This window comes from Salvelinus fontinalis, chromosome 6, assembly GCF_029448725.1.
Source record: "Salvelinus fontinalis isolate EN_2023a chromosome 6, ASM2944872v1, whole genome shotgun sequence".
NCBI lineage: Eukaryota > Metazoa > Chordata > Actinopteri > Salmoniformes > Salmonidae > Salvelinus > Salvelinus fontinalis.
Window position 1 is genome coordinate 10,971,294 of NC_074670.1, and position 15,472 is coordinate 10,986,765.

The 15,472-nt window shown below is 43.7% G+C and overlaps 1 protein-coding gene across 4 annotated transcripts in view; it reads left to right on the forward strand.

Moving 5' to 3' along the window:
* The first annotated feature begins 7,769 nt into the window (after positions 1–7,769).
* Positions 7,770–15,472, forward strand: part of galnt1 (UDP-N-acetyl-alpha-D-galactosamine:polypeptide N-acetylgalactosaminyltransferase 1) — a 105,831-nt gene continuing 98,128 nt past the window's right edge. For 3 of the 4 annotated variants that reach the window (XR_008759849.1, XR_008759850.1, XM_055924872.1), the window contains exon 1: positions 7,771–8,450. The gene's annotated coding sequence lies outside the window, so the exon portion shown is untranslated. Of the gene's footprint in view, positions 8,451–15,472 lie in introns of all 4 variants that reach the window. The other variant, XM_055924874.1, reaches the window with a different exon arrangement.

Below are 15,472 nucleotides of genomic sequence, written 5' to 3' on the forward strand. Positions count from 1 at the left end.
CTTTATGAGACCAATAAGCACTATGAGACCAATAAGCACTATGAGACCAATAAGCACTATGAGACCAATAAGCACTATGAGGCCAATAAGCACTATGAGACCAATAAGCACTATGAGACCAATAAGCACTATGAGACCAATAAGCACTATGAGACCAATAAGCACTATGAGACCAATAAGCACTATGAGACCAATAAGCACTATGAGACCAATAAGCACTATGAGACCAATAAGCACTATGAGACCAATAAGCACTATGAGACCAATAAGCACTATGAGACCAATAAGCACTATGAGACCAATAAGCACTATGAGACCAATAAGCACTATGAGACCAATAAGCACTATGAGGCCAATAAGCACTATGAGACCAATAAGCACTATGAGACCAATAAGCACTATGAGGCCAATAAGCACTATGAGACCAATAAGCACTATGAGACCAATAAGCAATATGAGGCCAATAAGCACAATGAGACCAATAAGCACCATGAGACCAATAAGCACTATGAGACCAATAAGCACTATGAGACCAATAAGCACTATGAGGCCAATAAGCACTATGAGACCAATAAGCACTATGAGACCAATAAGCACTATGAGACCAATAAGCACTATGAGACCAATAAGCACTATGAGACCAATAAGCACTATGAGACCAATAAGCACTATGAGACCAATAAGCACTATGAGACCAATAAGCACAATGAGACCAATAAGCACTATGAGACCAATAAGCAATATGAGACCAATGTGAGGTCTACCCTATTGAACCTTTATGAGACCAATAAGCACTATGAGACCAATAAGCACTATGAGACCAATAAGCACTATGAGACCAATAAGCACTATGAGGCCAATAAGCACTATGAGACCAATAAGCACTATGAGACCAATAAGCACTATGAGACCAATAAGCATTATGAGACCAATAAGCACTATGAGACCAATAAGCAATATGAGACCAATAAGCAATTTGAGACCAATAAGCCTGTGAGGAAAACCAGTTAGAAGACTGTAAATTGCTCTGGATAATAGTGTCTGGATTATAATAAGAAATAAGGTAGTGTGAGGAGACTGTCTGTACTATTATATGCACAACTGTCTGTACTAAACCCTTACTTGAGTTCTCAGTGTTCATAATCAATCCAATTTGTAACACACTAGTGGTCTCACTATGAACCTAAAATAGTAGAAGGTCATCCTTTTTCAAGTCTCACAAAATTACCCCACAATCATTTTATTTTGTATTAGTGAGAGATAGCTCCCCTCCAGGAGTTTATGGTGTGCAGTGGGAGTAAGTTAGAGCTATGTAGAAGGAAGACAATTTGCATTCGTTCTGCCTGGACTCCATTCAGTTACACCAGAGCAGGCCTGTTATGAGAATGGGGATTTGTGTCTGTGCAAGAGTACTCAGGCAACAACATATACAGTGCCTTGGGAAAGTATTCAGACCCGTTGACTTCATCCACATTTTGTTACGTTACAGCCTTATTCTAAAATTGATTAAAAAAAATCCTCATCAATCTACACATAATACTCCATAATGCCAAAGCAAAAATAGGTTTTTAGACATTTTTTGCAAATGTATTACAAATATAAAACAGAAATATCACATTTACATAAGTACTCAGACCCTAAACTCAAAACTTTGTTGAAGCACCTTTGGCAGTGATTACAGTCTTGAGTCTTCATGAGTATGACGCTACAAGCTTGGCACACCTGTATTTGGGGAGTTTCTCCCATTCTTCTCTGCAGATCCTCTCAAGTTCTGTCAGGTTGGATGGGGAGTGTTGCTGCACAGCCTTGTTAAGGTCTCTCCAGAGATGTTCGATCGGGTTCAAGTCCGGGCTCTGGCTGGGCCACTCAAGGACATTCAGAGACTTGTCCCAAAGCCACTCCTGCGTTGTCTTGGCTGTGTGCTTAGGGTCTATTGTCCTTTTGGAAGGTGAACCATCGCCCCAGTCTGAGGTCCTGAGTGCTCTGGAGCAGGTTTTCATCAAGGGTCTCTCTGTACTTTGCTCCATTCATCTTTGCCTTAATCCTGACTAGTCTCTCAGTCCTTTCTGCTGAAAAACATCCCCACAGCATGATGCTGCCACCACCATGCTTCACCTTATGGATGGTGCCAGGTTTCCTCCAGACGTGACACTTGGCAATGAGGCCAAAGAGTTCCATCTTGGTTTCATCGGACCAGAGAATCTTGTTTCTCGTGGTTTGAGTCTTTAGGTGCCTTTTTGCAAACTCCAAGCGGGTTTTCATGTGATTGTTACTGAGGAGTGGCTTCCGTCTAGCCACTCTACCATAAATGCCTGGTTGTCCTTCTGGAAGTTTCTCCCATCTCCACAGAGGAACTCTGGAGCTCTGTCAGAGTGACCATCGGGTTCTTGGTCACCTCCCTGACCAAGGCCCTGAGCGGCCAACTCTAGGAAGTGTCTTGGTGGTTCCAAACATCTTCATTTAAATAATTATTGATTTATTTTATTTCAACTTTATTTAACCAGGTAGGCCAGTTGAGAACAAGTTCTCACTTACAACTGCGACCTGGCCAAGATAAAGCAAAGCAGTGTGACACAAACAACACAGAGTTACACATGGGATAAACAAACGTACAGTCAATAACACAATAGAAAGTCTATATACAGTGTGTGCAAATGTAGTAAGATTAGGGAGGTAAGGCAATAAATAGGCCATAGTGGTGAAAGAATTACAATTTAGCAATTAAACACGGGAGTGATAGTAGAGCATAAGATGAATGTGCAAGTAGAGATACTGGGGTTCAAAGGAGCAAAAAAATAAAAATAACAATATGAGGATGAGGTAGATGGGTGGGCTATTTACAGATGGGCTGTGTATTGGTGCAATGATCGGTAAGCTGCTCTGACAGCTGATGCTTAAAGTTACTGAGGGACTCCAGCTTCAGTGATTTTTGCAGTTCATTCCAGTCATTGGCAGCAGACAACTGGAAAGGCAGCCAAAGGAGGAGTTGACTTTGGGGATGACCAGTGAAATATACCTGCTGGAGCGTGTGCTACAGGTGGGTGCGGCTATGGTGACCAGTGAGCTGAGATAAGGCGGGGCTTTACCTAGCAAAGAGCCAGTGGGTTTGGCGACGAATATGAAGTGAGGGTCAGCCAATGAGAACATACAGGTCGCGGTGGTGGGTAGTATATGGGGCTATGGTGATAAAACGGATGGCACTGTGATAGATTACATCCAATTTGCTGAGTAGAGTGTTGGAGGCTATTTTGTAAATTACATCACCGAAGTCAAGGATCGGTAGGATAGTCAGTTTTACAAGGGTATGTTTGGCAGCATGAGTGTAGGATGCTTTGTTGCAAAACAGGAAGCCGATTCTAGATTTAATTTTGGATTGGAGATGCTTAATGTGAGTCTGGAAGGAGAGTTTACAGTCTAACCAGACACCTAGATATTTGTAGTTGTCCACATATTCTAAGTCAGAACCGTCCAGAGTAGTGATGCTGGACGGGCGAGTAGGTGCGGGCAGTGATCGGTTGAATAGCATGCATTTAGTTTTACTAGTGTTTAAGAGCAGTTGGAGGCCACGGAAGGAGTGTATGGCATTGAAGCTTGTCTGGAGGTTGGTTAACATAGTGTCCAAAGAATGGCCAGAAGTATACAGAATGGTGTCATCTGCGTAGAGGTGGATCAGAGAATCACCAGCAGCAAGAGCGACATCATTGATGTATACAGAGAAAAGAGATGGAGACCACTGTGTTCTAGGGTTCTAGGGGAACTTCAATGCTGCAGAAATGTTTTGGTACCCATCCCCAGATCTGTGCCTTGACACAATCCTCTGAGCTCTACGGACAATTCCTTCGACTTCATAGCTTGTATTTTGCTGTGACATGCACTGTCAACTGTGAGACCTTATAGAGACGGGTGTGCGCCTTAAAAAATCATGTCCAATCAATTGAAATTTACCACAGGTGGACTCCAATCAAGTTGTAGAAACATCTCAAGGATGTTCAATGGAAACAGCATGCACCTGAGCTCAATTTTGAGTCTCACAGCAAAGGGTCTGAATACTTACAGTATGTAAATAAGGTATTTAAGGAACTGTTTTCGCTTTGTCATTATGGGGTGTAGATATCTGTTAACAGAATTTATAACGGTTGAAGATAAATGATTAAATAATTCTACCCGGAAACTTAACCATTAGGAATTAGAGGTTATGTAGCATAGACAAGGAGTAATTAAAGCTGATAAACATAAGTCTAAATAGGTTGGACTGGGGAAGAGAGGAATGTATGTGTGTGCCGAAAGAAAGCAAAGAGAATCCTTAACCTATGTTTGAACCGACCCGGCTATAACTCTGGGGAGATAAGATAGGACAGGGAGAACCCCTCCAGGTTTCCCTTATCTTGGGGTGAATGGAACTGTCAGTTGGGTAGTGATCAACTGTGGTGAGAATGGTAGAGAAGTAGATATGATAGCTCTCCTCATGTTAGTGTGTATGTATGTGCGTAGGTTAAGAGAATGTTATAAAAGGAACATGTTTGGATATGCACGGGAGAGCTCTCGCGAATAAAATTGGATTTGACTAATTGTGAGTTGGTAATTCTGTCTGTTTCATTTAAACCAGAACTTTACACACTCTGGGTTGCAGACCTATAAAGATAATTGCAATTTATGAACATTGATTACAAAATTCCACAACAATATCTGAGGATTTTTATTTATTTAATCCATTTTAGAATAAGGCTGTAACGTAACAAAATGTGGAAAAGGTCAAGGGGTCTGAATACTTTTCGAAGACACGGTAGGCCAACAGTGAGTGTTGTGTCAGATATTACACATGTTTCCCTCATTAAATTACACTCTGGGCCTGACTATCAGCAAGTTCCATTCACCACGACTGTGAACGGGTCGCGCTTCTTATTAACTGGAGAAAATTAAGTCATTGATTCTGATTGCTTTCTCTCTCGCTCTGTCTGTCTGTCTCTCTTTCTCCCTCCCTCTCTCTCTCTGTCTCTTCCCCTCTCTCTCTCTGACTCTCTCGCTCTCTCACTGTCTGGTGGTAATGCTTGAGCGTTCCCTGGCGCCTCCTCTCTTATTGGCATAGTAAATTATGAGGAAAGATACAGTGCCGTCTGGGAACACACTTAAACCATCCCAGATGAACTGATGAAGCAGGTAGTAAACGATCCACACTGACATCTTATTGATAGAATGTTGTATAGAGGAAATGCAAAGTCCATAACAGTGACGTTTCTGTGCTGTAAAAGCCAATTTCCAACCACTCGTTTCTCATTCCATGCAAGCTATAGGCCTACCTATTTCCCCCTCCTCAAACTCATATTCCATGGCAATTAATCTCATCTATTTAAATAGGCAGTATAGGCTATAGTGATTGGTAGGTATTCCGTGCTGTATAGAAAAATATCACATTATATATCCAAACCCCTTGACTTTTTCCACATTTTGTTACTTTACAGCCTTATTCTAAAATTGATTAAATTAATATTTTTACTCATCAATCTACACACAATACCCCACAATGATAAAGTGAAAACAGGTTCTTGTCACGCCCTGACCTTAGAGAACCTTTTTATGTCTCTATTTGGTTTGGTCAGGGTGTGATTCGGGGTGGGTATTCTATGTTCTTTAGTTCTATTATTTGTATTTCTATGTTTTGGCCGGGTAGGGTTCTCAATCAGGGACAGCTGTCTATCGTTGTCTCTGATTGAGAACCATACTTAGGTAGCCCTTTTCCCCACCTGTCTTTGTGGGAGGTTAACTTTGTTTGTGGCACATAGCCCTTTAGCTTCACGGCTGTTTGGATGGTTTATTGTTTTTGTCGGCATCATCCTAAATAAAAGGAACATGTACGCTCACCACGCTGCGCTTTGGTCTACTTCTGTTGATGGTCGTGACAGTTTTGAGAAATTTTTGCAAATGTATAATTTTTAAAAACAGAAATAGCTTATTTACATAAGTATTCAGACCCTTTGTTATGAGACTCGAAATTGAGCTCAGGTACATCCTCTTTCCATTGATCGTCCTTGAGATGTTTCTACAACTTAGGTTGTAGTCCACCTGTGGTAAATTCAATTGATTGGACATGATTTGGAAAGGCACACACTCGTCTTTATAAGGTCCCACAGTTGACAGTGCATGTCACAGCAAAAAGAAAGCTATGAGGTCGAAGGAATTGTCCGTAGAGCTCAGAGAGAGGATTGTGTCGAGGCAGAGATCTGGAGAAGGATACCAAAACATTTCTGCAGCATTGAAGTTCCCTTAGAACACTGTGGTCTCCATCATTCTTAAAAGGAAGAAGTTTGGAACCACCAAGACACTTCCTAGATTTGGCTGCCCGGGCCTTGGTCAGGGAGGGGACCAAGAACCCGATGGTCACTCTGACAGAGCTCCAGATTTCCTCTGTGGAGATGGGAGAACTTTTCAGAAGGACAACCATCTCTACAGCACTCCAACAATCAGGCCTTTATGGTAGAGTGGCCAGACGGAAGCCACTCCTCAGTAAAAGGCACATGACAGCGCGCTTGGAGTTTACCAAAAGGCACCTAAAGGACTCTCAGACCATGAGAAACAAGATTCTCTGGTCTGATGAAAGCAACATTGAACTCTTTGGCCTGAATGCCAAGCGTCACGTCTGGAGAAAACCTGGCACCATCCCTACGGTGGATCATGGTGGTGTCAGTATCATCCTGTGGGGATGTTTTCTACGTCAGGGACTGGGAGACTAGTCAGGATCGAGGAAAAGATAAACGAAGCAAAGTACAGAGAGATCCTTGAGAGCGCTCAGGACCTCAGACTGGGACGAAGGTTCACCTTCCAACAGGACAACAACCCTAAGCACACAGCCAAGACAATGCAGGAGTGGCTTCGGTCTCTGAATGTCCTTGAGTGGCCCTGTCAGAGCCCAGAGTTGAACCAGACCGAACATCTCTGGAGACCTGAAAATAGCTGTGAGGCGACGCTCCCCGTCCAACCTGACAAGAGCTTGAAAGGATGTGCAGAGAAGAATTGGAGAATCTTCCCAAATACAGGTGTGCTAAGCTTGTAGTGTCATACCCAAGGAGACTCGAGGCTGTAATCGCTGCCAAAGGTGCTTCAACAAAGTACTGAGTAAAGGGTCTGAATACTTATGTAAATGTGATATTTAAGTTTTCTATTTTTAACCAAATTTGCAAACATTTCAAAAAAACTGTTTTTGCTTTGTCATTATGGGGTATTGTGTGAAGATTGATGAGGAAAAAAGCGATTTAATCAATTTTAGAATAAGGATTAATGTAAGAAAATGTGGGAAAATGCACTGCACATTGTGTCCAATCAGGTGTTATTAAAATGTAATTCACATGCTATTCTTATTTACACCCAATGCCATCAAGGAAAAGCTATGAAACACAACACAACATTGAGAATTTAGCAATTTTCTTAGACAGGATAGAATGGGCCTATAGCCAGTAAATGAACCAACTACAACTAGGCCCCTGCCATGCAGGACTGTGGGTAAAATGGGTCGTGTAGATGGCGCTACAGGACTTGAATTAGCCTATTCTTGAGCGAGGGCCAGGGCATTATTACATTGAGTTTGATGAAAAGCAACAAAATAGGCCAATTTGTTCACCTGACCCAAGTAGGCTATTACAGCTAAAAAGTCGCATATGATTGTCGTAACAAGTCATCCTTATTAAATGTGTAAACCATTTCAAAGCCACCAGTATATTACGAATGACGTTACTGCAGTGTTGTAATTTTCTTCCGGGTTGGGCTGGAGAGGGAGGATGCTTTCATATCGGGATCACAGTCATTGGGTGCGATGCTGCCTCTGGGTGCTCTGCAACCGACAGCCGCCCGACCGACTGCCGCAGGGGCTTTCTGAACCAGAGCCGAGTGCTGCCTACACACACAAGCTACCAGCTCTCATACTCGGCAAAATCGCTCCACTATCACGTACTGACCTAACAGTATATGATATTTTCAATGGACGCCGTTTCGCACGATATGTTTTAAGTCGCAGTTTTTGAACGTGGAAATTACCCCTTCTTCTCGGATTAATTTTTGAGGTACAACTGTGATCTCTTCATCACACATCGACTGGAGCAGAGTCAGCCACTCCATTTGCTAGCGCATGCGAACATCTCGTCGTTGGCAGTTAGCTTGGTAACGTTAGTCGATGTGTCTAGCTTTCTGTATGTTTAGTTTCCATAATACTGGATTTAGTTTTCAGTTGCCCTTGGCATCGAGCTAGCTTTAGATTGTGTATCGTTTTAAACACCATTAGCTAGCTAAAGCTGGCTAGCTACGTGTTATAACAAGCAAGGGAGATTTTGTTCGTCAAAGCACATCTGACTGGTTCGAGATCAGCAAGGGGGTTCGTTGGGATACGGAATGCGACTCGCTAAATAACCAAGCCTGGGCTACACAGGAGAAACCACATACATTTCTCCGTTTTCATTCAAAAGGTACGTATTTAAATGTTAGCAAATAATACCCGACATGTATTGCTGTAAAAGTGGTGTTGAATTGTGTTGTTTATGCTAAACTAGTCGGCAATTTAGCTAGCTAATCCATAACCAGCTAGCTGGCAAGCAAGCACTGCCGTTGTCGATGATTGACACAGCGTCTGGCCAGGTAACGGTAACTAACGGTCACATGGTCCGCTGGAGGAAGGCGGCTGGAGATGTTGTGTTGGACATCTGTAGACCACGACAGGAAATATATGCCTGTCAATGAAAAGCTGCTGTGTAATTTCAATATTCATGCCGTCATCAATTATTCTACTGAAATATGTCTGTTACTTAGCAAGTAAAACATCTAATCTTTGCTTAAACTGTCCCCAAAATGTTTATTTTCTGTGAGCATTTGGATGGAATGGTCTAACTACTCACAAATGCCCTTGTTATGATGATATATTGCTCACTAACACTTCATATGGCCTATCGGTAGTTGCTCCCCGTGTCTGTATTCATGTCAGTAGGCCTACTTAAAATAGCCTTGTAATGGAGTGGTTTGGGTAGCTATTACACGAATGCAATAAGTAACAGCCCCTATTCCAACCAACTCTAGTATAATGCAATCATCAAAAGTACTAGTGTAACAAATGAACATCTTTACAATAGTAATTACAGCTTTACTACATATGTATAAGAACAAGTAAATATGACTGTATGACTTCTTACCACCAGCTGTGAACTCTGAGTCCGTTGGAGTCGGTCCAGAACTAGGCCTATAGCCATGCATGCCTCTCCCAGCTCCAGCTCGTGCTCTACAATAGGCCTGAAGTTGATTACATTTCACGTAACCTAATCCGGAAGGGACCTTTTATAGAGGCGCGTTAATGTATGTGGAGCCCGGGCCAGAGCAGGTCTATGTGTGAGTGTGTGTGTGTGTTTCTGTGTGTGAAAGAGAGTGTTTGTCTTTGTATGCGAGCAGAGCGAGCCAGTTAGCGTGCACTCACAGTGCTGTAATTATACATCTGATAGATAAGGAAATGGATTCACAATCAATCCTGTAACTCTCTGGCTGCAGATGAAGATGTAGGGGAATGAAATGAGTCTGTCATGTTTCTCCAGGGGCAGGAAGAGATGGTCATCCATTATTTATCCTCTGTGCCTGTGGATGAGGCCCAGGCTCTGTGGCTCTGGCTTGCACAATAGGAGAACATGTGCAGAACAGAGCAGCACTGCTGCTCGCTGGAGGGAAACTATCTGGCCTTATCTGTTAGCATGGGCCCCCTGCTACCCAGAGCACAATGTGGCCAGAGGGCATGGATGACTGTGTCACTGAAACACAAATCAAATCAAATGTATTTATATAGCCCTTCGTACATCAGCTGATATCTCAAAGTGCTGTACAGAAACCCAGCCTAAAACCCCAAACAGCAAGCAATGCAGGTGTAGAAGCACGTGTTAATAACACTGTGTTATTGCTTACAGCAGCAGAGAGCTGAGCTTGGAGTGACGACTGCAGCTGAACCGCAAAGAGGGAGAGAGAATACAGTTGTCCTTTAGCAACAGTTGAAATGTAATGACACTTGCACAAGCTCTCTCTCCCTCCCTCACACACACATACGCACGCACGCACGCACGCACGCACGCACGCACGCACGCACGCGCGCACGCACACACACACACACACACACACACACACACACACACCCTTTCTCAAACCATGTGTGACTTCAGGTCTTTGATGTTCAAAGCCCCTCTAAGTCCTTGGTCTAGTGATGTTGTGCCATGTTTTGAATCCCCCCTCAGTGAGACTGAAAGTATTGTGTCATGTTTAGGACCCTTCTACAGTGGAAATGCTGTGGGTTAGCCAATAGCCAAGCCCTGTTTTAAGGCATTACTGTCCAGCATTCACAGGAAATGAATCATGTTCCTCAATTCAAGGCCGTGGCGTCTGCATGATGTGTTTCCTGTCCTGCTGTGTGTTCAGTTCCAGACCACAGCAGATGTGCTCCCCTATTTGGTGTGTATGTGTCTGTGTGTGTTTCTGAGTCTGTCTGTGTGTTTCTCTAAGAGAGTGGATTTAGTGAGTGTGTGTAGTTTGGAGTTGCTCTGGTGGAACAATAGCTCTATTCTGCGGTGTCTCTCTGGAGGAAGGCAGCGTTGGTTCTCCCTGAGCTGTGCCAGTAAGGCAGGCTCAGACTCAAACTGGGTGACTGGGGTTGGGTAGGATTGGGTTTCCCCAGCCACCTGGAGCTCCTAGCACAAGAATGCCATTGTTCCCTCTGGTCCGTGGCCCGGAACACAGAACCCTGCAGACTGGGGATGAGGAGTCACCCTATATCACCTGATATCTAAACCCTGTATCATTATAACTGACCCACAGAGACCTATATCACTGCAGCCTGTAGATTTGAGTCATTTAGCATACACTCTTATCCGGAGCAAGCTCTTATCTCATTTAGCATACGCTCTTATCTGGAGAGGAGCAATTAGGGTTAAGTGCCTTGCTCAAGGGCATCTCGGCAGATTTATCACCTGGTCGGCTCAGGGATTCGAACCAGCGACTTTTCAGTTAATGTCCCGACGCTCTTAACCGCTAGTTTACCTACCATAATCCCACATCAATAACTCAGATTCACCTTCATCACTGGCCCATGTAGCCTAGGCCTAATTTACCTCCCTGTGTCGAAGGCTGGGACAGGGGAACAACACTAGGAGTGGGATTAAGTTGGATCTAGACGCTGATCCAAGGTCGTGTTGTTTTTTCACATAATGGGTAAAGTTAGGATTTGGGGAAGGCAAGCTGATCCTAGATCTGTGCCTAAAGACAACTTCTATCCAGAACGGGATGAAATGGTTGGTTATCTATTTTATAGTTTGAAGGATCCCCAGTATTGATCGATGCAACTGACATGACAATGAGACTATCTCAGATGATCACACCACAACGCTACTGATGTTAGCTAATAAGATGATGTCATAATAACAACAACAGCATCACTCAGACACACATAGGTGGCTATACCTCTGATGGCTATAAGGAAAGCTGCTGCCAGAGAAAAAATACTCTCTCCTTCTTTCTCTATCCTTAACTCTTCTATCTCTCTCTCTCTCTCTTCATTGTTTTTTAAACATGTCGAGAGCTGCAATTGTTTTTCTAGCTTTCAAATAGGCACGTAGTTCTCCACTCCTCTGCAACTCTTCCCCAGGTCCTTAGTGTACAAGAGAAAGTAGTGCACTATGTTTTCTGTCAACCTGGTCAAATAATGGTTCATAAACAACCAAAATATGTTTTATATTTTCCAAAATTATGTTTTCTCAGTTGTATTTTTCCTGGTTTTAGATTGTTGTGGTTTCTGACTCTCAAAATTACCATTGTTCATATTTTTAGGTCTGGAAGAAAACGAACACATTTTTATTTTAGATTGTAATTCCCCTTTAATTGGCATCTGGCCATTTAATAGTGAATCTATGGAGTGAGGAATGTGCTGTCTAATGTGCCAGTCTATCCATGGTTCTGTAGGCTACTGCTGCTGCTCTTTTCATGGGTTGAAGTTTGAAAAGAACAAATAATAGATAGAACTGATATACTTACTCATGATATACTTCTGCCAGGTAAGCCTACTTTGCAGGTAACATTATATCTAGACAGTTTTGGGGAAAGTATTTCAGTCAACCAACAGATGGTTATCACATCCACTGGCTACACACAGAGTGATAGACAAACGCACCACACAGACAGACAGGGGCAATATTGCTGGAAATAAATAGGCAGATATTGTGTTAGGTTTGGCTTTTTAAGCCAATAGTGTCTAACCAGGGGTGGGATAATGTCAATGTTGTGTTGATTAGATAGTAGCTGACTGCTTGCTGTGTCTAATACTTGTGAGATTTGTTAATGACAGTTTGCGGTGAAACATGTGAAAATTGCATGTACTTTCAGAATTGTTTGGCAAGCTACTCATAGGTAGGCTCGCGATTGACCTGTTGGAGACGCCTGTTTTACAGAGACTCATGGTGAAATCTGACTGCTGCTGATCAGAACCGTCATTGATTGTAGACAATGAACACACACACACACACACACACACACACACACACACACACACACACACACACACACACACACACACACACACACACACACACACACACACGCACACAGCCCTGTTTTAAAAGATATTCATATTGAAAGAACAGTTTTGACACAAGGAGGGTTTTTCTTGACCTTGAAGCTAGTCAGGCAAACATCAGCAAATAGCTTAACGATTCTCTATTTGATCAGTCAGTTTTTAGCTAATGTACTTTAAAACACTCATCAAACTGGTTTTTGGATTTCAACATTGACTGACCTTTGGAACAGGAAGATGTGATGTCATAAATGAAACATACTCTGATTTTATTTTTCATCTTGAAAAGGTTCTGAATTTTAGAAGGGCCTTATTCATGAAGATTGTGTCTAGCACCTTTCAGAGACGTCTGTAGCATCTAGACTACCACAGGATCTCCATAATCCTGGTGCAGTGTTGATCAGATACATTCACTCTACCAGTCTGCTTTATCATGTTCTTCTCTCTGATCTGATGGTCTGATATAAACTGATATACTGCACACTGCTTACCTCTGAGGTTTTTTCCGGATGTTTGTCATAGTTAGATCAGATAGCAGAGAGGCGCTGATTGTAAACTCAGAGTGACCATGGAGAGAGAAGGAGCAAGATACAGAGAGAGGAGTGAGACAGAGGGGTGGCGTGAGAGAGAGAGAGAGAGAGAGAGAGAGAGAGCACCATGTTACTGTTTTTGCCTCTCAGGCATTGTGTGTGTGTGTGTGTGTGTGTGTGTGTGTGTGTGTGTGTGTGTGTCCTCTGGCTGCTCATAGGGTCATATCAGGGATAGAATTGCACACAGAGTGGGTCAGCCTGTGCCACTGGGGAGCCTTGCCAGCTCTACACACACACACACACACACACACACACACACACACACACACACACACACACACACACACACACACACACACACACACACACACACACACACACACACACACCACACAGGCAGGAATCACCTATCGCACACTCTGTGGTCTCCTCCCGCCACCCTCCCGGGTGGTGCAGTGGTCTAGGGCACTGCATCGCAGTGCTAGCTGCGCCACCAGAGTCTCTGGGTTCGCGCCCAGGCTCTGTCGCAGCCGGCCGCAACCGGGAGGTCTGTGGGGCGACGCACAATTGGCATAGCGTCGTCCGGATTAGGGAGGGTTTGGCCGGTAGGGATATCCTTGTCTCAGTATGTAAAATGTAATAAAATGTATGCACTCTACTGTAAGTCGCTCTGGATAAGAGCGTCTGCTAAATGACTAAAATGTAAATGTAATGGTCAACACATACGTTCTGCCTGGGTAGTGTGTCTCTGCTGTGTGAGGTTGATAATTGGCCAAGGCTAACTAACACCATGTGGGAGGGTGTGATGCCACCAGGGAATCACTGTGAGATGACTGTGTGTGACTCACCATTTAAGACAGGAGACCCATAACCGTCAGGTTTTACAAACCTTTTTTTACAGCCCTGATTGGTCATCTGTAGCTCAGTAGGCACAGCATGGTGCTTGCAATGCCAAGATAGTGAATTCCATGTATGCACACATGACTTTAAATTGCTTCAGATTGAAGCATCTGGTAAATATAATTGTTTTATTTTGTTTGTGTGTGTGTGTCAGTGTCCGCCCGCCTCGGCCCCACACCGGGGCACCAAGAGCTCGCCCCGCCTATACAATAGTCTTCTATCATCAAGTGTTCACATGATGTTAGTCATGTTTTCCATTCTAGTAAAGCCTCTCAGTTACTTCTCTCTTATATGTTGTAATAGAACTCAGGAAGCACTCAGAGCTCTAAAGGGAGTGTAGAAGTCAGGAAGCACTCAGACCTCTAAAGGGAGTGTAGAAGTCAGGAAGCACTGAGAGCTCTAAAGGGAGTGTAGAAGTCAGGAAGCACTCAGAGCTCTAAAGGGAGTGTAGAAGTCAGGAAGCACTCAGAGCTCTAAAGGGAGTGTAGAAGTCAGGAACCACTCAGTGCTCTAAAGGGAGTGTAGAAGTCAGGAACCACTCAGAGCTCTAAAGGGAGTGTAGAAGTCAGGAAGCACTCAGAGCTCTAAAGGGAGTGTAGAAGTCAGGAAGCACTCAGAGCTCTAAAGGGAGTGTAGAAGTCAGGAACCACTCAGAGCTCTAAAGGGAGTGTAGAAGTCAGGAAGCACTCAGAGCTCTAAAGGGAGTGTAGAAGTCAGGAACCACTCAGTGCTCTAAAGGGAGTGTAGAAGTCAGGAACCACTCAGAGCTCTAAAGGGAGTGTAGAAGTCAGGAAGCACTCAGAGCTCTAAAGGGAGTGTAGAAGTCAGGAACCACTCAGAGCTCTAAAGGGAGTGTAGAAGTCAGGAAGCACTGAGAGCTCTAAAGGGAGTGTAGAAGTCAGGAAGCACTGAGAGCTCTAAAGGGAGTGTAGAAGTCAGGAAGCACTCAGAGCTCTAAAGGGAGTGTAGAAGTCAGGAAGCACTCAGAGCTCTAAAGGGAGTGTAGAAGTCAGGAAGCACTGAGAGCTCTAAAGGGAGTGTAGAAGTCAGGAAGCACTCAGAGCTCTAAAGGGAGTGTAGAAGTCAGGAAGCACTCAGAGCTCTAAAGGGAGTGTAGAAGTCAGGAACCACTCAGAGCTCTAAAGGGAGTGTAGAAGTCAGGAAGCACTGAGAGCTCTAAAGGGAGTGTAGAAGTCAGGAAGCACTCAGAGCTCTAAAGGGAGTGTAGAAGTCAGGAAGCACTCAGAGCTCTAAAGGGAGTGTAGAAGTCAGGAACCACTCAGAGCTCTAAAGGGAGTGTAGAAGTCAGGAAGCACTGAGAGCTCTAAAGGGAGTGTAAAGCCTCGTGATGTTTATGGTGCTCCTCTCTTAAATGGTGGAATAGAATGTTTATGATGGAGAGACTCAGGACATAATGGTAGACTAGTGGTTCATGTTTAGGGTGAGGTCAGACAGAGGTTGACAGTGTGTTCTA